This window comes from Trematomus bernacchii, unplaced genomic scaffold (assembly GCF_902827165.1).
Source record: "Trematomus bernacchii unplaced genomic scaffold, fTreBer1.1, whole genome shotgun sequence".
Lineage (NCBI taxonomy): Eukaryota > Metazoa > Chordata > Actinopteri > Perciformes > Nototheniidae > Trematomus > Trematomus bernacchii.
The window spans coordinates 15,083,438-15,110,414 of NW_022987720.1; the positions used below are offsets into that span (position 1 = coordinate 15,083,438).

At 40.8% G+C, this 26,977-nt stretch overlaps 2 long non-coding RNA genes across 2 annotated transcripts in view; both read right to left on the reverse strand.

Moving 5' to 3' along the window:
- Positions 1-6,564: 6,564 nt before the first annotated feature.
- LOC117492291 lies at positions 6,565-23,891 on the reverse strand. Its single transcript, XR_004556843.1, has 6 exons — positions 23,782-23,891; positions 21,745-21,928; positions 16,775-17,000; positions 14,744-14,927; positions 9,791-10,016; positions 6,565-6,675 (listed from the first exon to the last, which is right to left on the reverse strand). It is a non-coding gene; the product is annotated as an uncharacterized LOC117492291 (long non-coding RNA).
- Positions 23,892-23,993: 102 nt separating this feature from the next.
- Positions 23,994-26,977, reverse strand: part of LOC117492177 — a 13,209-nt gene continuing 10,225 nt past the window's right edge. Inside the window, exon 5 of the long non-coding RNA XR_004556828.1 lies at positions 23,994-24,007. This is a non-coding gene — a long non-coding RNA (uncharacterized LOC117492177). The remainder of the gene's footprint in view (positions 24,008-26,977) is intronic.

Here is a 26,977-nt window from a genome sequence, read left to right on the forward strand (position 1 = left end):
CTCATCTGCTTTGAGTGAATGCAGACACTGAGGCAGATCATAAAACAGCAGTGTTGAAGCAATTTTCAAATAAAATGTTCAAATGTAACTTCAAATAAATGGAAACGTAGCATATGCTGAAAAGTCTATGAAATAATATTAACTATGGGAATAGTTGCCAAGGTCAGATGCTTGTTAAAAAGTGTTATATGTTTCCCAAAACAAAAAAAGACAAATATGTAAAACCTTTACTGATGAACCAACAGTCTGGCATTTAGGCCCTAGCCACATGGAGACGGTAACGAAAACGAACCGAATTCGATATCAAAAAAGTCTTCCGTCCACACGCTATCGGCACCAGAAACGTGTCCGTCCGTCCGCACGAGACTGCTCGACCTGCTGGAGACGCTGTAGTACATATGCCGGGCCTGTAAGTGGCGCTGTACTTCCGCCACAAAATACACCAAAAGCAGCGAAGAAGACTTCCAGAGCATGCATGGTTGCCATGGTTGCCCTTTTGTTTATTCTCCGCGGTGGATTTAGCAGCAGAGGTGGGTAGAGGCAGGGCTCTGGCTCTTTTTATCCCTCCCCGAAGCAAGCGGGTGCTCCTGCTGTAAATCTCTCCGGTAGTCCACCGGCAGATGAAAAACACCCACCTCTCCGCCTCTTCCAAGGGACGAGGGAACCGTGCGGCAGAGTTTCCGTTAGAATTTTTTTCCGCCGGTCAACATGTCCGTTAAAGTTGAAATCTTCCGGGCAAAATTATAAAAGTGCCGGTCAAAGGTCTTGTTATTTATTGAGCTTTAAAACAAATAAATAACGACTCTATATCATAATATAAGAATAATACACAGAGTCTCTCTTTTCCTCCCCCTCTCCTGACAGCCCGTCAGTATTTTCGTTATCAGGAAATTATCGTATAGGGCGTGATCACGGAGCCGTTTGGCCCCCCCAGAGCGTTGCGTCCGCAGATCTACCCACCTTGGGACCCGTTATCGTTATCGTTATCTGCGTTCCCTGTCAGCCTCGTGTGGCCGAACCGTCTATATCAGGGGTTTCAAAGTGTGGGAAGGTGAGCCTCCCCTCAGAGAACATAAGAACAGCCGCGCCCCCCCCCCCCCTTTTCTAAATCTAAAATCTGATTTATGACATAAATTAGATGCGGAGTTAGGCCGGCTCGGTTCGCTGACGGCCAGCACCGCCCTTTATTATTATAGGCCTACGTTTTAAACGGCATCATGTAAGTTTCGCTGACAGAGGTCCCCCGTCCCTCCCGTTGACAGTTCACGTGTCGACATTGCATTTTACATGTCCCACATTGTCCCACACAAACATACTCTCTGTCCCACTTTTGGCTTTCTGGCACCTGGTCACCCTAGCCGGGGGAGGGGTTACAAGGCTCGCGTCTTGTGCTGCATTCACTTGCACTCGGACATTAGGGATTTTCTCTCATAAATGTCCGATGAGCAACAACTTTTATTTCAAAACAAAGCTGCCAACTGCTTGACCGGTACTTGATTTTGATCAAAGTCAATGCGGAAAACCCGCACTCACACAGGTAGGCGGAGGTGAAGGGAATGAGCACTTTTACAGCCTTTTTGGCGAGGTGGGGGAACTCGGTCTCCACAGACAGCCAAAAGTGTGCAAGTGACACACTTTTTCTGCCAGACGCTGTCTCCTCTCTCACTTTAGGTAACTTCACTAAAAGTCGATCCATGTTGCCGCTCGCATAAAGTTAGCTGAAGTTAAGATAGATTTCACTGTGTCTCTTTTTTTTTTTTTCTCACGCTGCGCCTCCCCTGAAGCTCTCTGGCGCCCCCCCCCCCCGGGAGGCACGCCTCACACTTTGAAAACCGCTGGTCTATATGATAGAGAACTGTAGCGGATACGATCCGTTTCGTCTCCGTGTGGCTAGGGCATTAAACTAGATGTGCATAAAAGCAAACAATCAGACAAGGCACACTGAGCAAACTAATTTGCCTCCATGAATGGCAGCAGATGAGCAGTGACAGTCTAAGAAGTGTCCTTGAGTGACCATGATGCACGACTGACAGCCAACAGTGGCTGTCTGCAGTTTCATGAGAAGAAAAGGAAAACAGAAAGACAGACTGCAACAAAAACAGGAGAATAAAGGTCAGAAGAAAGCAAACATCAAGTAAGCAAGAAAGGCTTGAGATGAAGATACAGTGGAAAGAAAACCAGACATGTGCGGTTCCATTGAGAAGGAAGCAAAAGCTAGATTTCCCCTACTGTTCTTGTTCTTCTGTTTCTTTATAAATGAAACACAATCGTTGACCAGCTCTGCCACACTTAATAAGGAGCTCAGAGAGACGAGGGAGGAGAATATAAGTGGAGGGAGCAGCAGGGTTGCCGCGGCAACTGAAATTAGAACCTGGGATAACAAGATAAATGAAAATGTGTGGGACGACCCAGGTGAGACACACAGCGAGGGGAATAGAGGGGAGAGAGAAAAATACCTTCATTCCTGAGAGCACCGCTTATACAACGTGATAAATACTACCTTAAAAATAGACGGCAGCAGCCTATTCAACGTAATACATGAAGAAATGTGTTCTGAAATGGGACATCGTCTAAATAAAAAAAGAAACACACACACTTACTCGGCAGGATTATTGTAGCAGTGTGTAAAATGCAGCCAAGATTAGATCATTATAGATGCAGTGTTTGAATACATTTTACTTCCACTTCCACTTAATAATCAATTACCAAGTCAATTGTATTTATATAGCCTCCAATGCTTTCTCAACGCCCACACTATAAAGATAAAGGAACGCCTTTCAACCTCAGACCCTCACTGAAAATGAGGAAAAACTCCAATGAAAACTTCATTAAGATAGATGCAAGAAATCTTAAGCACTGCTACTTATCAGTAAAATACAGACAATGATTTTTACAACACTGTGATTAATTTAAAAGCACCCATTTCACAACAGCTGACAGAAATGAAATCAGCTGGGAGCACTTATGAAGCACCTTCCTCAGTGTGCTTGGAGGTTGCCAAGAGAAAGATAATGCCAACTGGAGGCTGGCAGTTTGTAAGGTCTGAGTACTAAGACCTAAAATGTCAATATTGGTCCCACAGGGGGAGGGATAATTAAGGCATAAAGATCTAAAAGGCTTGTCACATATGGCTGGCCAGCTGTCACATCTGTCTTTTCATATTCATGGCGGTAACAACTAGGCCTATACTAAAGCAGCAGCAGAGTACGTAATGGCTGAGCATTAAATGTCAGCTGACTGAGCTACAACTAAAGGCTCGCACAAGAAGGCGCACAGAATGAGGGAGGCTGGCATTTAAAACAATACACAACCTCCACTTCTCATTTTAGATGTTCACTCCCGAGTGGGTTGTCTCAAAAAGATCTATTCCCTGTGGTTCTACTTCACACATCCCTTGTGCTCAGTGTTATGGCAGCACTGCAGAGCCAAAACAGGAACACAGTATTTAAAGCTATAACATTCCCGCATTAAAATGTCTAAAAACAACTAAATCTATGTCATATATTTTGTGGGTTGAAATTCGAAAACCTTAAGAAATCTCTGATTCCAACCGACTTTTTATCCAGTTTTAAGCAACATTCATCCAATCCAATATTTTAACTGGAAAAAAAGGATTAAAGTCATAAGACATACAGTATGTTCCCAAAGTTATAAGAGCAACAAGCAGGGCAAATGTAAGTGGTAGCTGACCTGCATTACAGAAACACAGATTTTTACTTGCGACGGGGTCTGTTCGTTTTCAGACAGAGGAGACCTCTGAGGATGATGCGGCTCCTGAAGAATAAACCTCCTTAATGTCTCTACCTTAACATAACAGATAAACAATCTGAGCACACATTAGTGGTAACTCCACTTTCAGCCCCTCCATGGAAGTTCATTCCGGCTCACGCGGCGGGACCATAGAGAGGCGAAGTCCCGCCCTTCTACTTCCGCCCCATGGGACCTTATTTCGGAAAAATTATGTATTGAAGTCAATGGAGAGAGAAAGATTATCTTGCGATCCCGTTTGAATTGTGCCACGAATTACACATATGTTTGTCAATCTTAAAACTGTTGAAATATAAGACTATGAAAAATACGCAACTCGAAAGACTACAAATCCCAGAGTCGCGTAAGTGATGTCATTAACGTTACACATTACACTCGTGTTACTCACCGAAACCTTGTAAAGCCGGTCCCGCATGCTGGCTCTTACGGAACCGACTAACTCCCCTTTTGTGTATGAACAGCTCTCAACATGCCCAGACTTGTAGTGATTTTCACCTCTTTTAATACTTTTCGCCTCATTCTGAAAGAAAGAGGTGAAATGTGCCAACGTGACGGCCGTCTTGGTGTTGGTGACGTGTGCGAGACGAGAGATGTAATTCATTGAGCGTTTCACACAAAAAAAATTGTTTTACGACACATTTTTTTTGACTTGCAAAATGATCTTTTAAATTGACAAACATCATATGTGTAGTTCGTGGCACAATTCAAACGGGATCGAAAGATAACTTTTCTCTCGCCATTGACTTCAATACATAATTGCCTCTCTATCGAGAGGTGAAGTCCCTCCCCTTCCGGTGGACCTCCATGGGACCTTATTTCGGAAAAATTATGTATTGAAGTCAATGGCGAGAGAAAAGTTATCTTTCGATCCCGTTTGAATTGTGCCACGAATTACACATATGATGTTTGTCAATTTAAAAGATAATTTTGCAAGTTAAAACAAAAATGTTTTGCCGTAAAACTGTGAAGTAAGACTTTTTTTGTGTGAAACCGCTCAATGAACTACATCTCTGGTCTCGCACAACAACACACGTCACCAAGATGGCCGTCACTACTGTCTTAAAGGGCCCATGTCATGGCCATTTCCACTGATCATAATTACATTGTTGAGGTATACTAAAATAGATTTATACTGTGCAATTTTCCAAACTCACATTGGTTTCGCATACAGCATCTCTGTCAAGCATGTGTATTCAGCAGTATTCACTTTCTCCACTAAACGACTCGTTGGAGCTCTTGCCCCCCCCCTCCCTGTGAGCCTAGTGTGCTCCGATTGGTCAGCTCGGCCACTCTGTTCTGATTAGTCAACCACCAGAGAGGCTGCGCACATGTCTAAGAGTGCTTTTCCCGGCTGCTCTCAGCGAAACATCAGTCTTATCATGTCGTCGGTACAGCCGTATATTTTATATACATATATAATTATACAATTATGTATTGAAGTCAATGGCGAGAGAAAAGTTAGAGACTTCGCCTCTCTATTATTATGGTGTGTTTTAGCTGTGATTTAATACAGTTAGGGTTTACAGTAAGTGAATGTGTTGAATTGTCAAGTATACATCTAAATAACTTGTAATAAGAAATACGCATTATTTATTTGTTCACGATGCTCAATGCTCTAAGAAGGAAAATAAAAGAAATTGCATCCGTAGAGACTCGGCTGTGTTGTATTGCCAAGGGCTGCTACATGTTTAATAACTGATTGGAGTTCAGTGCTCAGTGTGTGTGATTGATTAAGTTGAAGTGTTTAATGTATTGTGTTTTTCCACAGAAAAATTGATTTGTTCACTAAGTTCCCCACCATTAATGATGAGGAGGTGGAGGACCTTCGGGGTGAGGGACAATTACTAATTGTAAAATATAACATTTCCCGTGTGAAATGACTGATGTAAATATTGATATGTTATTGTGACATGTTTATCTGCCCAATTTACCCTATGTGCAAGTGCACAGATTATATGTATATTTTTAAGCAGACGTTCATCCAGGGACAATTATTTAAAAAAAACATGTGTATTGTGTAATTATACCTGGTAAAAGTGTTTTGCATTATTCCTTACAGCAATTAATTAATTAATACATTACTTAATTAATACCTGGGCCTAAACAGGCGGCCATATTGATACAATTCAAACCTTTTGCTCACATTTCCAGATCTGGGGTATAAAATTGTGTTTTTTACAAAACTAGTTATTTTTCATTTACATAAAAATACATTTATTTAATTGCATGTTATAGATGTAACCCTTCTCTATGCACACGCTTCTCTAAAACACAGTAATGAGAAGATAATGCAAATTACATATTTTTGATCATCATTGTATATATTTCTAAAACCTAAAGTTGTTTAGTATCATTAATAATGTTCTTCCTGAACAATGCTATTAAGTTGATATTTAAGTGATTAAACGTTTTCTGATGATAAAATTATCACTGAAATTATGTAAATGTATTCTCTCTGTGGTGCCATATGCACTAATCATGTATAATTATTATTACTAATTATGATAGTTTGCATATGATTACTGTGCAACAGTCTGACTCTAACAGCCAGCACTAATTGTTGATATTCCTCAAGATACAGGGAAATGAAATGCCAAGTGTGTGGCAGAGGATTTCTGGAAAAACAGTATCATGCTTTCTATAGCAATTCATTGATGTTTGTTAACATTATTAAAAGAATAAGGTATTATTTACAACAGCACCCTGCCTACACCCCCCTCTCTTAACTTTCTTAATCATAACTACACACATGAACCTGAAAATGAACCGCGAACAGTAAACCAACAACCACATGAAACAAATGAACATAACAACTTTTATTAAAAAATTAACAAGTAACAAACAATATTGAACTATTTAAAAAAAACTATTCCATCTCCTCCGTCTGCGTGGACGTCTGTGTTTGCTCTGCACACATGTAGACAAATAAAAACAATAACACATAAGTAGTGACAATGGCCTTTCTTCTCAAGACTCATTTTATGGTTATGCAATCAAAAACAAGAATGTTTTGACACAATCTTTATTAACCTTCTCTTACAAACTCACTGGGCTCAAATGTTTGACCAAGTTGAAACAGTTTAGTCTATAATGTGAATTCCTTATCCTAATTATTCATTATTTGTCTGTACTTCTCAGTGTCTCCCCTATATACAAATAGTGGCGGCGCTGCTGAAATATGCTCGCCGCTGCTAGGGGGCGCCAGCCAGGTACCCTTTTTCATTTTTGATTGTTATGTGGATTTGTAGTATTTGTGTTACTGTATGTTCAATAAAGGTGTATTTTTGCTAAATCTTAAGACATTGCCACTGTATGTACTAGGCAGGGCCGATTTTTGGCATAGGCGACATTGGCGGTCGCCTAGGGCGCCAGATCTGGGGGGCGCTGCGCTGGTAGCTCTGGGAGGGGAAAAAACATTTTTGACCATTGGCGCTCATCCTAATTTTCGGCCTTGATGTAACAACATTCATAATTAAGTAAATGTAACACCCTTTTCACCCCGGTTACACTTTTCATTTGCCCTGTACGATGGGCGCTGTAAGTGATGAAAGTGGGGGATGTTGGCTTATCAGGCGCCCGCAGCTCATAGCCAAAGTGCGAGCGTGGAAGCAAGAGAGCGAGCGAGGGAGAGAGAGAGAGGGCACACCGGTACCGGCGCTGTTGTTATTAGAATCTTAGCTGCGCTAACGGATATAAGAAGTAGATGTTTTTACAACCAGGATGGAGGAGAGCTCTCCTGTCAGACTGAGAGGCTCAGTGAGGTAAAGGACTCTTCAGTGTTTAGATAGTTAATTTTAGTCTAATGCTGCGTTCACACCGGACGCGATGCGAATATTCGCTTCGCTCTAATCGCTCCTATCGCATCGCTCTAAACGCTCAAGTTTCACCGCGGCTGCCAGCTGTGTTTACTCGCATCATTCAAACAAGACGCGCTGGCTCGGGAGCTACAACTACAACAAAATGAACATATTTTACTGTGATTAAATTGTAATACACGTTTCTAAATGATGCCGAAGTAACAACATACTGATACCGGTTAGTAAAAACCATGAATTAATGCTTGACAAGTCTGCAGACAGACGGCAGGCAAAACACCTTTTAAAATGCTTGTTTTCTGAATGAAGATTGGGTCGACCAGGCTGAGCTAACGTTGTATATGCTCATTCCACACACATAACAACGACCTACAGACATAAATAAACCAGCGACTGTATTTGCCATGGCACAGACAGTCTGTGGTTTGTACTTGTTTAACTTTTGTCCAGTTTCTGAACAGATATGAGGAGCTGTGAGCTCTGTGTGCTAACTGCTAACAGCTAACGGCTGATGTTTTCTGGTTGAACATCAGTGACGGCAGGCTGAGATCCTCACCGCTGATTGGCTTCCGCGAGAACGCGTCACGTGAATTTGACGCTCGAGTTGAAAAAATTGAACTCTCGCGTTTGACGCGGCACCGTTCAATCGCCTCAATCGCGCCGCGTCCACCGCTTCATGCTCGCCGTCGGAGCGAATTCGCGTCTGTCCGCGTCTCTGACGTCCACCCCCCAATTCAAACATGTTCATACAATACTGAATACATTTGAAGCCATTTTGACGTATATTACCGATGTCAATAAGTTTCTGTTTTTGTAGTGTATTTGTCTGTTGTAGAGATTTTTCATTTATATATAAAATCTCGCCTAGGGCAGCAAATTGGCTAGAACTGGCCTTGGTACTAGGCCTCAAGAGCCTTTCTTGTGCTGGCAGACACATAGAAACAAATTGACGGGGCGCACTTCGCACGTGCACACAAAAAAAAAATCCACGCGCTCCGCGCTCACATTATGCTGGGCCCACGTGCCTTAGCACCGCTGCTATGACTCCATCCTAGGGGAAACACTGCTTCTAACATAAGATACCTTCGAGTCATATATTGAGGACTGCTTTAATTAAATAACATGTTCATTTTTGAAAACGAAAAGACGATTGGGATAGTCCAGCCAAAACAACAGTCAATGTAACACTACAATCAGGGTTCCTGCAGGTTTCGCCAACTCAAATTTAAGACTTTTTAAGACCACTTTGAATAGAATTTAAGACCTATTTCACGGCAAGAAAGTATGAAGGAAAATTGCTATGGAAGAAGAAATACGTCCCATAATTACTTACTAAGTAAATTAATGTTCAACATAAGAACAATGACTGAACATAACAGCACAGAACTGTGTTAGACAAAAAGTGTGTGTGTGTGTGTGTGTGTGTGTGTGTGTGTGTGTGTGTGTGAGACAAGAGCTATATTCAGAGCTCTGCTGCCTTGGCTACAATCTTTCATTGTTGCTGTTGTATGATTGGTGTTTAACTACGGTATTTAGGGTTGACGTCGCCCGGAGGTCCCCCGGTGTTGTTGCTGCACTAGCTAACGCTGCACTAACTAATGCTACATTAGCAAAACAAACGCTAATCTTTTTTGCAAAAGGTGCAGCGGGCTTCAAAAGCGTTCCCCTCCACTGGTTTCAACCAAGCACTAAATTTGATGTTTTCCAACCAAATACGGTTGAACTTACACTTCCCCATATTTATTTGTAAGTAGATTGGAAGATACATGAGTTTCTGACTGCCGCTAGCTGAAGCTTGGTTGCTAGGTTACTAGCTGGGTGTTCTCCGATAAGGGGCCGGGGGAAACAAAGTTAGTGATTACTGGTTCGATGTTGATTTATTTCAATACAAATTGTTGGGGGGAACTGAAAGGCTATTACCGTACTGGTTACTTTGCAGCCCGGACATTTCCCCCAAAACACATTTAACGCTATCGCAACACAGAAGTACCTTTCAAATCCGATCATTTTTAAGACCTTCTAAATCATATTTAAGACCTTTCTTATTTTTTTGGTCATATTTAAGACCTTTTTATGGCCTTAAATTCAGATGATCAAATGTAAGACTTTTTAAGACTTGTTAAGACCCCGCGGGAACCCTGTACTATAGTTGAACATAACAATAGAATCACAATCAAACACTTGAGACTTGAACAACAAATACTTACCATCCTGTTCAAAGGACCCCGTGGCCTGCAGCACCTCAATGAGCTGCAGGGCCTCCTCCAGCTTCGTATTGAGGACTTTATTAACCTCCTTTTCTCTGGCGGCCTTCTGTTGGAAAACACGCCGCAGCCTCACCTGTCGCACCAGGAAGTCCAAGCAGCGCCACAAGACCCGGACGCCGTGGGAGTTGAGGTCCCGGCGCGGGAGGGCTTCATCCAGGATTGAATACTGCAAATGAAAAATAACAAATGTACATCTAAATCATAAAACAACATGAACAAGCATTTAGCTTAGTGAATCTTGGGATAATGCACATGCTGCATTTATTGCAGATACGGCACTTCAAACCCAAGTTCTGGAAATGTGAGCAAAAGGTTTGAATTGTATCAATATGGCAGCCTGTCTTGGCCCAGGTATGAATTAAGTAATTTATTAATCAATTCATTGCTGTAAGGAATAATGCAAAACACTTTTACCAGGTACAATTAGGCCTGTCGCGATAATCGATAAATTGACTTATCGTACGATAAATAAAAATGGACTCGATAACTATTCTGAGCTCGATAAATTGCCGTTTACATAAGGATGTGACCAGCATTTTAGCTAGGAGCGCTGTGGCTGCCGGCCAGGCGCGCTGTGAGGGACGGGGCTGACACACAGCCAGGTCAGGACACTCCGCGTGCACGTGCAGCAGCCAAATTAATAATATAGCGACAAGCGGGAGACAACGTGTGACTTACTCGCGGGGAATTTAAAGCGAAATGGAATTGGTTACAAAACCTAACTACACATCTCGATTCTCCGGTGTGGCAGTATTTTGGATTCAAGCCAAATCAACGAGGCGAACCTACGGACTTGAATGAGCCGGGCGGTGTGTCGCATTTGTTTAAAAAAAGGTAGCAACAAAAGCAGGCAATACCACGCATTTTAAACTACACCTAAAACACAACCACCCCATTCCGTTTTCCCAGCTGGTAGCAAACACGGCAGCTGGAGATGGAGAGCCCCCACCTTCCCGACAGTTTACAATCAAAGATGCATTTGCCCGACAATGCAAACATGTTGGTGTTCCTTGCTCGAAAACTTTGAAAAACAGATTTGGATATGGCCTGTTGAGGCATCTGGGTCTTTGTATGGACAGTGGACTGTACACTTGACTGTTGTTTTAAGGAGGGTTTTTTTTGCTTGTGAGACAATGTGTGCTCATATTTATTTTTATATATATATATATATATATATATATATATATATATATATATATATATATATATATATTTATAGATAGATAGATAGAGAGCTCTGTTTTCCAGCCTGAGTCTATTTAATTGATTGTTTTGGTTGTGTGTGATTTAATTAATTTATTATAATTTAATTAATTTGTTTTATTTATTATATATCATTTATATATTTTAATATTATTTCACATTTCATTTGCAATGTTGAATGTTCAATAAAAAGTTATGTTTGAAAGGATGTATGTAACACATGCACCAAATATGAATGCTGAGCACAGAATTATTTATACGAATCAGTTTCGATCAAACCTCTCTAATATAAATGTAGAAATTTCAGTGTGTGGACCAGCACATCAGAAGTCTAGGTTGCTCAGGAGAAAATGGATACTGTGCAACAAAGGTGAAAAGACACAAAGCAGACGTTGTTTGGAAAAGGTACAGAAAGCTATAATATTTATTCCCTTTCTTTCAGATAAACATTTTAAAGACATATATATATTCAGTTACCTTGAATTTGAGAGTATCCTGGTTTTAATTATTTGTACCTATTTATTTTATAACTATTTTGGCATCATTTAGTGTTGTTACTTCTGTTTTAATTATCCCTATTTAATATAAACTAATGGTTTTATTTAAATTTAGTAGCTAAGCTATATATTCTAATTTTGGGAACCAGGACTCTGTATTTGAAATGTTATTTCAGATTCTTAAATAAAATGAAAGAAAACTTATCACATTACTTCTATACACATATAGTTATAACATATTCAACATAGTATCACACAATCAATAATCAAATCAGTTATTGGCTCTCAACTTGTGAAGAGGAAAAGATACACAAGTTCTTGTCCTACTATCGTGGTGGGTAACTGTAATAGTTCTCTTCTTTAGATAGGTCGATGGGTAGCTCGCCAGACTGAAATTCGCCACAGTACACCAGCAGAGATGAGGGCAGCGTTCCAGTCAAAGAATCCAGAAAATCTCCTTCACATCACACAAAAAAAAGACCCGACCTGTAGGGATGGGTACCGAGCCCCGGTATTAAACGGGCCCCGGGGCTGAATTATTAAAGACCGTGGTACCGTTAAGCTCCGACGTTATCTGTCTTTTTATCGGTACTGGAGACATCTAAAAAATATGTCATGTGTATTATTGCTACACAAACATTATATTGCAGTTTTAGTGTCGCCAACTCTGTTTCTAATACGCAAAAAGACTGCAAAATGCGTCATTTTTAGTATTTTCGATCTCTCCAATCCAGACGAGAGATCTCTCTCCCCCGCCTGCTTGCGAGGGGGCGGGGCAGTTTACACACACGCAGCTGCTACATGCAGCAACACACACACACACACACACGGAGGAGATGGCGGAGAGAACGCGATCCGAGGTGTGGTTAAACTTTACCCGTCTCGCTCGTTGCCTAAAGTGCAATAAGAGTTTAGCATGTCAGGGCGGTAACACGAGCAATTTGTCTAAACATCTTGCAAAAGTGCACCACGTTCAGACGGAGAAATGCACCGGGTTCGACTGTCTCTCTAGTAGCTTCTGTAGCCCCATCCACGAGTAACGTTTCCACGTCAGGTGTTATGTATGCTAGCAGCAACACACGAGCTAACTCAATGATTCAAACATGGGTTAATGATTAGAGGGAACTGAGTTATTTAGTTTGTTAAAGTTTCAGCCATTCTGTTCACAGTTCTGTCATCAGATTATTTAATATGATTTGTTAAAACGTTGTTGTTTCTGTTGATGTGAAATATTATGTATTTCATTTAAATAAAAAGCAATGTTAGTTTTGTTCACAATTTGTTAATTTTCATTTAATTGTTTATTTGAATAGGGACAATGCACATTAATGAACACTTTAGACAAATAATGCTTCAAGTAGGGTGACCAGGTGCCAGAAAGCCACAAGTGGGACAGAGAGTATGTTTGTGTGGGACAATGTGGGACATGTAAATGTAATGTTGACGCATGAACTGTCAACGGGCGGGGTACACTGTGGACCTCTGTCGCCTGTCAGCGCAACTTACATAATGCCGTTTAAAACATATCATAATGGGCGGTGCCGGCCGTCAGCGAACCGAGCCGGCCTTTCTCCGCAGAAAAGCGTTTTGGCCAATCAAAATGAAATATGCGGGACATCGTCTCAATTTGCGGGACGCACCAAAAGTCGTGAAAATGCTGTGCAGTCCCGCGCAAAGCGGGACATCTGGTCACCCTAGCTTCAAGTGTAAATATGCCGGATTTTAGCTTTGAGCTAATTTCCATCCGTCGTCCCTGACATACAACATATAGTTAGTTTACCTCATTTTTCTCTCCAAAAGAACCGATAAGAGTACCGTTAAAAGACCGGACCGATAAGCGGTATCGATAAAAGTAGTAGTACCGTTAAAACCTTAACGGTACCCATCCCTACCGACCTGACAACAAGGCCAAGAGTCAAATGAATGCTTATACAATGGTTTAAATGCAAATTGAAACAGCACTTCTCTGTATATTAATCAAATCAACAAAATACACTGCACATGTTCCTAAAATCCTATTAAACAAACAATTCTAAATACAACAATTATCAGTCAGCTTATTTAACACATCTGTCACACATGTTATTATTTTAACAAAGTGTACTAAACTCATTTTCGGCCAACCTATAACCAGCCACAGTTAGCTCAACTTTGCTCATATTCCACAACAATTAACAGACTAAGCTGTGGTCAATGCCCCTTCAATGTGCCACAACTGGCGGCAAAGCAACGTGAAGACCACCGCCAAAACCACAGACAATAGAGCGGTGCAGTGACTTCACATCCCTCTGCCCCGCACACATTAAAGCAACACGGATACACGCTAGGCTAACGCGTTAGCAACAGTTAGCCGCGGCTAATTTAGCATCGATAATTTCATTAAAATACATATTTAACATCCGTATTTTCTCATGCAACTCACCAAGGGTATCATATAAGAGGCAATGCTCTTGGGGGAAAGTAGAAAAGTCGGTCAATCTAAGTGAAAAGTTGTTAAAATAACTACAATTAAAATCTATAGAGCTAATGCTGCTGAGTCATTATCCCAAAAGGATAAACAGCCATCTCACTTCCTGTTAGACAGCAGACACGGGGCGGGTCTAAACTTTGATTGGCTTAGCCTTGCTTTACAACCACTTTAGATGGACAGGGGATTTATCTAATCACACTCATTTAAATGTTTTCATGAAGAATTGTCTAAATCATGTTGTCCTAAATTGCATATTGTGTATCTATATTGTTTCTATTTTAGTTTCAAATAATTTATATTATTTGTGTATGTAGTGCTAAGCATTAAAATAAAGTTGACATTTTAGTCAATGTTATTTCTCAGTGTCTTAGTAACCGGGGGTTACATGTACTTTAATTATTATTATATATTATCATTATGTCAGTGGTCTAAAATGGTCTTACAACAGTGCCGACAATATTATCGTTTATCGCAATAACTTCCAGGAAAATGTATCGTCCAACAAAATTAATTATCGTGACAGGCCTAGGTACAATAACACAGCAATACAGATGTTTTATCTTAAATAATTGTCCCAGGTTGAGGGTCTCTGCTTAAAAATATACATATAGTCTGTCCCACGTGCACATAGGTTAAATTGGGCCTATAAACAATAGTGACATGTCACAATAACATATTACAATATTTACATCAGTCATTTCACATGGAAAGTGTTATACTTACAATAAACAATTGTCCCTCTCGCCGAAGGGCCTTCACCTCCTCATCATCATCATTTAAGGAACCTGCCGCCAGCTCTTCCACCCCGAGCAGCTGATCACTGGTAAGGAGGACGCAGCCAACAACTACGCCCAACCTACGCCAACCTCAACAGGCTGATTGGACAGATCGTCTCCTCCATCACCACCTACAGCATACAGACATAAATAAACCAGCGACTGTATTCGCCATGACACAGACAGTCTGTGGTTTGTACTTGTTTAACTTTTGTCCAGTTTCTGAACAGATATGAGGAGCTGTGAGCTCTGTGTGCTAACTGCTAATAGCTAACGGCTGATGTTTTCTGGTTGAACGTCAGTGACGGCAGGCTGAGATCCTCACCGCTGATTGGCTTCCGCGAGAACGCGTCACGTGAATTTGACGCTCGAGTTGAAAAAATTGAACTCTCGCGTTTGACGCGGGCACCGTTCAAATCGCCTCAATCGCACCGCGTCCACCGCTTCATGCTCGCCGTCGGAGCGAATTCGCGTCTGTCCGCGTCTCTGACGTCCACCCCCCAATTCAAACATGTTCATACAATACTGAATACATTTGAAGCCATTTTGACGTATTTTACCCATGTCAATAAGTTTCTGTTTTTGTAGTGTATTTGTCCGTTGTAGAGATTTTTCATTTATATATAAAATCTCGCCTAGGGCAGCAAATTGGCTAGAACTGGCCTTGGTACTAGGCCTCAAGAGCCTTTCTTGTGCTGGCAGACACATAGAAACAAATTGACGGGGCGCACTTCGCACGTGCACACAAAAAAAAATCCACGCGCTCCGCGCTCACATTATGCTGGGCCCACGTGCCTTAGCACCGCTGCTATGACTCCATCCTAGGGGAAACACTGCTTCTAACATAAGATACCTTCGAGTCATATATTGAGGACTGCTTTAATTAAATAACATGTTCATTTTTGAAAACGAAAAGACAATTGGGATAGTCCAGCCAAAACAACAGTCAATGTAACACTACAATCAGGGTTCCTGCAGGTTTCGCCAACTCAAATTTAAGACTTTTTAAGACCACTTTGAATAGAATTTAAGACCTATTTCACGGCAAGAAAGTATGAAGGAAAATTGCTATGGAAGAAGAAATACGTCCCATAATTACTTACTAAGTAAATTAATGTTCAACATAAGAACAATGACTGAACATAACAGCACAGAACTGTGTTAGACAACAAGTGTGTGTGTGTGTGTGTGTGTGTGTGTGTGTGTGTGTGTGTGTGTGTGTGTGTGTGTGTGTGTGTGACAAGAGCTATATTCAGAGCTCTGCTGCCTTGGCTACAATCTTTCATTGTTGCTGTTGTATGATTGGTGTTTAACTACGGTATTTAGGGTTGACGTCGCCCGGAGGTCCCCCGGTGTTGTTGCTGCACTAGCTAACGCTGCACTAACTAACGTACATTAGCAAAACAAACGCTAATCTTTTTTGCAAAAGGTGCAGCGGGCTTCAAAAGCGTTCCCCTCCACTGGTTTCAACCAAGCACTAAATTCGATGTTTTCCAACCAAATACGGTTGAACTTACACTTCCCCATATTTATTTGTAAGTAGATTGGAAGATACATGAGTTTCTGACTGCCGCTAGCTGAAGCTTGGTTGCTAGGTTACTAGCTGGGTGTTCTCCGATAAGGGGCCGGGGGAAACAAAGTTAGTGATCACTGGTTCGATGTTGATTTATTTCAATACAAATTGTTGGGTGGAACTGAAAGGCTATTACCGTACTGGTTACTTTGCAGCCCGGACATTTCCCCCAAAACACATTTAACGCTATCGCAACACAGAAGTACCTTTCAAATCCGATCATTTTTAATTAAGACCTTTCTTATTTTTTTGGTCATATTTAAGACCTTTTTATGGCCTTAAATTCAGATGATCAAATGTAAGACTTTTTAAGACTTGTTAAGACCCCGCGGGAACCCTGTACATAGTTGAACATAACAATAGAATCACAATCAAACACTTGAGACTTGAACAACAAATACTTACCATCCTGTTCAAAGGACCCCGTGGCCTGCAGCACCTCAATGAGCTGCAGGGCCTCCTCCAGCTTCGTATTGAGGACTTTATTAACCTCCTTTTCTCTGGCGGCCTTCTGTTGGAAAACACGCCGCAGCCTCACCTGTCGCACCAGGAAGTCCAAGCAGCGCCACAAGACCCGGACGCCGTGGGAGTTGAGGTCCCGGCGCGGGAGGGCTTCATCCAGGATTGAATACTGCAAATGAAAAATAACAAATGTACATCTAAATCATAAAACAACATGAACAAGCATTTAGCTTAGTGAATCTTGGGATAATGCACATGCTGCATTTATTGCAGATACGGCACTTCAAACCCAAGTTCTGGAAATGTGAGCAAAAGGTTTGAATTGTATCAATATGGCAGCCTGTCTTGGCCCAGGTATGAATTAAGTAATTTATTAATCAATTCATTGCTGTAAGGAATAATGCAAAACACTTTTACCAGGTACAATTAGGCCTGTCGCGATAATCGATAAATTGACTTATCGTACGATAAATAAAAATGGACTCGATAACTATTCTGAGCTCGATAAATTGCCGTTTACATAAGGATGTGACCAGCATTTTAGCTAGGAGCGCTGTGGCTGCCGACCAGGCGCGCTGTGAGGGACGGGGCTGACACACAGCCAGGTCAGGACACTCCGCGTGCGCGTGCACGTGCAGCAGCCAAATTAATAATATAGCGACAAGCGGGAGACAACGTGTGACTTACTCGCGGGGAATTTAAAGCGAAATGGAATTGGTTACAAAACCTAACTACACATCTCGATTCTCCGGTGTGGCAGTATTTTGGATTCAAGCCAAATCAACGAGGCGAACCTACGGACTTGAATGAGCCGGGCGGTGTGTCGCATTTGTTTAAAAAAAAGGTAGCAACAAAAGCAGGCAATACCACGCATTTTAAACTACACCTAAAACACAACCACCCCATTCCGTTTTCCCAGCTGGTAGCAAACACGGCAGCTGGAGATGGAGAGCCCCCACCTTCCCGACAGTTTACAATCAAAGATGCATTTGCCCGACAATGCAAACATGTTGGTGTTCCTTGCTCGAAAACTTTGAAAAACAGATTTGGATATGGCCTGTTGAGGCATCTGGGTCTTTGTATGGACAGTGGACTGTACACTTGACTGTTGTTTTAAGGAGGGTTTTTTTTGCTTGTGAGACAATGTGTGCTCATATTTATTTATTTATTATTTATATATATATATATATATATATATATATATATATATATATATATATATATATATATATATATATATATAGATAGATAGAGAGCTCTGTTTTCCAGCCTGAGTCTATTTAATTGATTGTTTTGGTTGTGTGTGATTTAATTAATTTATTATAATTTAATTAATTTGTTTTATTTATTATATATCATTTATATATTTTAATATTATTTCACATTTCATTTGCAATGTTGAATGTTCAATAAAAAGTTATGTTTGAAAGGATGTATGTAACACATGCACCAAATATGAATGCTGAGCACAGAATTATTTATACGAATCAGTTTCGATCAACTCTCTAATATAAATGTAGAAATTTCAGTGTGGACCAGCACATCAGAAGTCTAGGTTGCTCAGGAGAAAATGGATACTGTGCAACAAAGGTGAAAAGACACAAAGCAGACGTTGTTTGGAAAAGGTACAGAAAGCTATAATATTTATTCCCTTTCTTTCAGATAAACATTTTAAAGACATATATATATTCAGTTACCTTGAATTTGAGAGTATCCTGGTTTTAATTATTTGTACCTATTTATTTTATAACTATTTTGGCATCATTTAGTGTTGTTACTTCTGTTTTAATTATCCCTATTTAATATAAACTAATGGTTTTATTTAAATGTAGTAGCTAAGCTATATATTCTAATTTTGGGAACCAGGACTCTGTATTTGAAATGTTATTTCAGATTCTTAAATAAAATGAAAGAAAACTTATCACATTACTTCTATACACATATAGTTATAACATATTCAACATAGTATCACACAATCAATAATCAAATCAGTTATTGGCTCTCAACTTGTGAAGAGGAAAAGATACACAAGTTCTTGTCCTACTATCGTGGTGGGTAACTGTAATAGTTCTCTTCTTTTAGATAGGTCGATGGGTAGCTCGCCAGACTGAAATTCGCCACAGTACACCAGCAGAGATGAGGGCAGCGTTCCAGTCAAAGAATCCAGAAAATCTCCTTCACATCACACAAAAAAAAAGACCCGACCTGTAGGGATGGGTACCGAGCCCCGGTATTAAACGGGCCCCGGGGCTGAATTATTAAAGACCGTGGTACCGTTAAGCTCCGACGTTATCTGTCTTTTTATCGGTACTGGAGACATCTAAAAAATATGTCATGTGTATTATTGCTACACAAACATTATATTGCAGTTTTAGTGTCGCCAACTCTGTTCTAATACGCAAAAAGACTGCAAAATGCGTCATTTTTAGTATTTTCGATCTCTCCAATCCAGACGAGAGATCTCTCTCCCCCGCCTGCTTGCGAGGGGGCGGGGCAGTTTACACACACGCAGCTGCTACATGCAGCAACACACACACACACACACACGGAGGAGATGGGCGGGGAGAACGCGATCCGAGGTGTGGTTAAACTTTACCCGTCTCGCTCGTTGCCTAAAGTGCAATAAGAGTTTAGCATGTCAGGGCGGTAACACGAGCAATTTGTCTAAACATCTTGCAAAAGTGCACCACGTTCAGACGGAGAAATGCACCGGGTTCGACTGTCTCTCTAGTAGCTCTGTAGCCCCATCCACGAGTAACGTTTCCACGTCAGGTGTTATGTATGCTAGCAGCAACACACGGAGCTAACTCAATGATTCAAACATGGGTTTATGATTAGAGGGAACTGAGTTATTTAGTTTGTTAAAGTTTCAGCCATTCTGTTCACAGTTCTGTCATCAGATTATTTAATATGATTTGTTAAAACGTTGTTGTTTCTGTTGATGTGAAATATTATGTATTTCATTTAAATAAAAAGCAATGTTAGTTTTGTTCACAATTTGTTAATTTTCATTTAATTGTTTATTTGAATAGGGACAATGCACATTAATGAACACTTTAGACAAATAATGCTTCAAGTAGGGTGACCAGGTGCCAGAAAGCCACAAGTGGGACAGAGAGTATGTTTGTGTGGGACAATGTGGGACATGTAAATGTAATGTTGACGCATGAACTGTCAACGGGGGGGGGGTACACTGTGGACCTCTGTCGCCTGTCAGCGCAACTTACATAATGCCGTTTAAAACATATCATAATGGGCGGTGCCGGCCGTCAGCGAACCGAGCCGGCCTTTCTCCGCAGAAAAAGCGTTTTGGCCAATCAAAATGAAATATGCGGGACATCGTCTCAATTTGCGGGACGCACCAAAAGTCGTGAAAATGCTGTGCAGTCCCGCGCAAAGCGGGACATCTGGTCACCCTAGCTTCAAGTGTAAATATGCCGGATTTTAGCTTTGAGCTAATTTCCATCCGTCGTCCCTGACATACAACATATAGTTAGTTTACCTCATTTTTCTCTCCAAAAGAACCGATAAGAGTACCGTTAAAAGACCGGACCGATAAGCGGTATCGATAAAAGTAGTAGTACCGTTAAAACCTTAACGATACCCATCCCTACCGACCTGACAACAAGGCCAAGAGTCAAATGAATGCTTATACAATGGTTTAAATGCAAATTGAAACAGCACTTCTCTGTATATTAATCAAATCAACAAAATACACTGCACATGTTCCTAAAATCCTATTAAACAAACAATTCTAAATACAACAATTATCAGTCAGCTTATTTAACACATCTGTCACACATGTTATTATTTTTAACAAAGTGTACTAACTCATTTTCGGCCAACCTATAACCAGCCACAGTTAGCTCAACTTGCTCATATCCACAACAATTAACAGACTAGCTGTGGTCAATGCCCCTTCAATGTGCCACAACTGGCGGCAAAGCAACGTGAAGACCACCGCCAAAACCACAGACAATAGAGCGGTGCAGTGACTTCACATCCCTCCGCCCCGCACACATAAAGCAACACGGATACACGCTAGGCTAACGCGTTAGCAACAGTTAGCCGCGGCTAATTTAGCATCGATAATTTCATTAAAATACATATTTAACATCCGTATTTTCTCATGCAACTCACCAAGGGTATCATATAAGAGGCAATGCTCTTGGGGGAAAGTAGAAAAGTCGGTCAATCTAAATGAAAAGTTGTTAAAATAACTACAATTAAAATCTATAGAGCTAATGCTGCTGAGTCATTATCCCAAAAGGATAAACAGCCATCTCACTTCCTGTTAGACAGCAGACACGGGGCGGGTCTAAACTTTGATTGGCTTAGCCTTGCTTTACAACCACTTTAGATGGACAGGGGATTTATCTAATCACACTCATTTAAATGTTTTCATGAAGAATTGTCTAAATCATGTTGTCCTAAATTGCATATTGTGTATCTATATTGTTTCTATTGTAGTTTCAAATAATTTATATTATTTGTGTATGTAGTGCTAAGCATTAAAATAAAGTTGACATTTTAGTCAATGTTATTTCTCAGTGTCTTAGTAACCGGGGGTTACATGTACTTTAAATTATTATTATATATTATTCATTATGTCAGTGGTCTAAAATGGTCTTACAACAGTGCCGACAATATTATCGTTTATCGCAATAACTTCCAGGAAAATGTATCGTCCAACAAAATTAATTATCGTGACAGGCCTAGGTACAATAACACAGCAATACAGATGTTTTATCTTAAATAATTGTCCCAGGTTGAGGGTCTCTGCTTAAAAATATACATATAGTCTGTCCCACGTGCACATAGGTTAAATTGGGCCTATAAACAATAGTGACATGTCACAATAACATATTACAATATTTACATCAGTCATTTCACATGGAAAGTGTTATACTTACAATAAACAATTGTCCCTCTCGCCGAAGGGCCTTCACCTCCTCATCATCATCATTTAAGGAACCTGCCGCCAGCTCTTCCACCCCGAGCAGCTGATCACTGGTAAGGAGGACGCAGCCAACAACTACGCCCAACCTACGCCAACCTCAACAGGCTGATTGGACAGATCGTCTCCTCCATCACCACCTACAGCATACAGACATAAATAAACCAGCGACTGTATTCGCCATGACACAGACAGTCTGTGGTTTGTACTTGTTTAACTTTTGTCCAGTTTCTGAACAGATATGAGGAGCTGTGAGCTCTGTGTGCTAACTGCTAATAGCTAACGGCTGATGTTTTCTGGTTGAACGTCAGTGACGGCAGGCTGAGATCCTCACCGCTGATTGGCTTCCGCGAGAACGCGTCACGTGAATTTGACGCTCGAGTTGAAAAAATTGAACTCTCGCGTTTGACGCGGCACCGTTCAATCGCCTCAATCGCACCGCGTCCACCGCTTCATGCTCGCCGTCGGAGCGAATTCGCGTCTGTCCGCGTCTCTGACGTCCACCCCCCAATTCAAACATGTTCATACAATACTGAATACATTTGAAGCCATTTTGACGTATTTTACCCATGTCAATAAGTTTCTGTTTTTGTAGTGTATTTGTCCGTTGTAGAGATTTTTCATTTATATATAAAATCTCGCCTAGGGCAGCAAATTGGCTAGAACTGGCCTTGGTACTAGGCCTCAAGAGCCTTTCTTGTGCTGGCAGACACATAGAAACAAATTGACGGGGCGCACTTCGCACGTGCACACAAAAAAAATCCACGCGCTCCGCGCTCACATTATGCTGGGCCCACGTGCCTTAGCACCGCTGCTATGACTCCATCCTAGGGGAAAACACTGCTTCTAACATAAGATACCTTCGAGTCATATATTGAGGACTGCTTTAATTAAATAACATGTTCATTTTTGAAAAACGAAAAGACAATTGGGATAGTCCAGCCAAAACAACAGTCAATGTAACACTACAATCAGGGTTCCTGCAGGTTTCGCCAACTCAAATTTAAGACTTTTTAAGACCACTTTGAATAGAATTTAAGACCTATTTCACGGCAAGAAAGTATGAAGGAAAATTGCTATGGAAGAAGAAATACGTCCCATAATTACTTACTAAGTAAATTAATGTTCAACATAAGAACAATGACTGAACATAACAGCACAGAACTGTGTTAGACAACAAGTGTGTGTGTGTGTGTGTGTGTGTGTGTGTGTGTGTGTGTGTGTGTGTGTGTGTGTGTGATGACAAGAGCTATATTCAGAGCTCTGCTGCCTTGGCTACAATCTTTCATTGTTGCTGTTGTATGATTGGTGTTTAACTACGGTATTTAGGGTTGACGTCGCCCGGAGGTCCCCCGGTGTTGTTGCTGCACTAGCTAACGCTGCACTAACTAACTGCTACATTAGCAAACAAAACGCTAATCCTTTTTTGCAAAGGTGCAGCGGGCTTCAAAAGCGTTCCCCTCCACTGGTTCAACCAAGCACTTAAATTCGATGTTTTCCAACCAAATACGGTTGAACTTACACTTCCCCATATTTATTTGTAAGTAGATTGGAAGATACATGAGTTTCTGACTGCCGCTAGCTGAAGCTTGTGTTGCTAGGTTACTAGCGGGTGTTCTCCGATAAGGGGCGGGGGAAACAAAGTTAGTGATTCACTGGTTCGATGTTGATTTATTTCAATACAAATTGTTGGGTGGAACTGAAAGGCTATTACCGTACTGGTTACTTTGCAGCCCGGACATTTCCCAAAACACATTTAAACGCTATCGCAAACACAGAAGTACCTTTTCAAATCCGATCATTTTTAAGACCTTCTCAATCATAACTTTTTATTTTTTGGTCATATTTAAGACCTTTTATTGGCCTTAAATTCAGATGATCAAATGTAAGACTTTTAAGACTGTTAAGACCCCGCGGGGAACCCTGTACAATAGTTGAACATTAACAATAGAATCACAATCCAACACTTGAGACTTGAACAACAAATACTTACCATCCTGTTCAAAGGACCCCGTGGCCTGCAGCACCTCAATGAGCTGCAGGGCCTCCTCCAGCTTCGTATTGAGGACTTTATTAACCTCCTTTTCTCTGGCGGCCTTCTGTTGGAAACACGCCGCAGCCTCACCTGTCGCACCAGGAAGTCCAAGCAGCGCCACAAGACTCACGGACGCCGTGGGAGTTGAGGTCCGGCGCGGGAGGGCTTCAGCCAGGATTGAATACTGCAAATGGAAAATAACAAATGTACATCTAAATCATAAAACAACATGAACAAGCATTTAGCTTAGTGAATCTTGGGATAATGCACATGCTGCATTTATTGCAGATACGGCACTTCAAACCCAAGTTCTGGAAATGTGAGCAAAAGGTTTGAATTGTATCAATATGGCAGCCTGTCTTGCCCAGGTATGAATTAAGTAATTTATTAATCAATTCATTGCTGTAAGGAATAATGCAAAACACTTTTACCAGGTACAATTAGGCCTGTCGCGATAATCGATAAATTGACTTATCGTACGATAAATAAAAATGGACTCGATAACTATTCTGAGCTCGATAAATTGCCGTTTACATAAGGATGTGACCAGCATTTAGCTAGGAGCGCTGTGGCTGCCGACCAGGCGCGCTGTGAGGGACGGGGCTGACACACAGCCAGGTCAGGACACTCCGCGTGCGCGTGCACGTGCAGCAGCCAAATTAATAATATAGCGACAAGCGGGAGACAACGTGTGACTTACTCGCGGGGGAATTTAAAGCGAAATGGAATTGGTTACAAAACCCTAACTACACATCTCGATTCTCCGGTGGCAGTATTTTTGGATTCAAGCCAAATCAACGAGGCGAACCTACGGACTTGAATGAGCCGGGCGGTGTGTCGCATTTGTTTAAAAAAAGGTAGCAACAAAAGCAGGCAATACCACGCATTTTAAAACTAGCACCTAAAACACAACCACCCCATTCCGTTTTCCCCAGCTGGTAGCAAACACGGCAGCTGGAGATGGGAGCCCCCACCTTCCCGACAGTTTACAATCAAAGATGCATTTGCCCGACAATGCAAACATGTTGGTGTTCCTTGCTCGAAAACTTGAAAAACAGATTTGGATATGGCCTGTTGAGGCATCTGGGTCTTTGTATGGACAGTGGACTGTACACTTGACTGTTGTTTTAAGGAGGTTTTTTTTGCTTGTGAGACAATGTGTGCTCATATTTATATTTATTTATTTATTTATTTATTTATTTATTTATTTATATATATATATATATATAGATAGATAGAGAGCTCTGTTTTCCAGCCTGAGTCTATTTAATTGATTGTTTTGGTTGTGTGTGATTTAATTAATTTATTATAATTTAATTAATTTGTTATTTTATATATCATTTATATTTTTAATATTATTTCACATTTCATTTGCAATGTTGAATGTTCAATAAAAAGTTATGTTTGAAAGGATGTATGTAACACCATGCACCAAATATGAATGCTGAGAACGAATTATTTATACGAATCAGTTTCGATCAACTCCTCTAATATAAATGTAGAAATTTCAGTGTGGACCAGCACATCAGAAGTCTAGGTTGCTCAGGAGAAAATGGATACTGTGCAACAAAGGTGAAAAGACACAAAGCAGACGTTGTTTGGAAAGGTACAGAAAGCTATAATATTTATTCCCTTTCTTTCAGATAAACATTGTTAAAGACATATATATATTCAGTTACCTTGAATTTGAGAGTATCCTGGTTTTAATTATTTGTACCTATTTATTTTATAACTATTTTGGCATTCATTTAGTGTTGTTACTTCTGTTTTAATGATACCCTATTTAATAAACTAATGGTTTTATTTAAATGTAGTAGCTAAGCTATATATTCTAATTTTGGGAACCAGGACTCTGTATTTGAAATGTTATTTCAGATTCTTAAATAAAATGAAAGAAAACTTATCACATTACTTCTATACACATAGTTATAACATATTCAACATAGTATCACAATCAATAATCAAATCAGTTCTTGGCTCTCAACTTGTGAAGAGGAAAAGATACAAGTTCTTGTCCTACTATCGTGGTGGGTAACTGTAATAGTTCTCTTCTTTTAGATGGTCGATGGGTAGCTCGCCAGACTGAAATTCGCCACAGTACACCAGCAGAGCGGAGGGCAGCGTTCCAGTCAAAGAATCCAGAAAATCTCCTTCACATCACACAAAAAAAGACCCGACCTGTAGGGAGGGTACCGAGCCCCTGTATTAAACGGGCCCCGTGCTGAATTATAAGACCGTGGTACCGTTAAGCTCGACGTTATCGGTCTTTTTATCGGTACTGGAGACATCTAAAAAATATGTCATGTGTATTATTGCTACACAAACATTATATTGCAGTTTTAGTGTCGCCAACTCCGTTTCTAATACGCAAAAAAGACTGCAAAATGCGTTTTAGTATTTTCGATCTCTCCAATCCAGACGAGAGATCTCTCCCCCGCCTGCTTGCGAGGGGGCGGGGCAGTTTACACACACGCAGCTGCTACATGCAGCAACACACACACACACACACACGGAGGAGATGGCGGAGAGAACGCGCTCCGAGGTGTGGTTAAACTTTACCCGTCTCGCTCGTTGCCTAAAGTGCAATAAGAGTTTAGCATGTCAGGGCGGTAACACGAGCAATTTGTCTAAACATCTTGCAAAAGTGCACCACGTTCAGGGAGAAATGCACGGGTTCGACTGTGTCTCTAGTAGCTCTGTAGCCCCATCCACGAGTAACGTTTCCACGTCAGGTGTTATGTATGCTAGCAGCAACACACGGAGCTAACTCAATGATTCAAACATGGGTTTATGATTAGAGGGAACTGAGTTATTTAGTTTGTTAAAGTTTCAGCCATTCTGTTCACAGTTCTGTCATCAGATTATTTAATATGATTTGTTAAAACGTTGTTGTTTCTGTTGATGTGAAATATTATGCATTTCATTTAAATAAAAAGCAATGTTAGTTTTGTTCACAATTTGTTAATTTTCATTTAATTGTTATTTGAATAGGGACAATGCACATTAATGAACACTTTAGACAAATAATGCTTCAAGTAGGGTGACCAGGTGACAGAAAGCCACAAGTGGGACAGAGAGTATTTGTGTGGGACAATGTGGGACATGTAAATGTAATGTGACGCATGAACTGTCAACGGGGGGGGGTACACTGTGG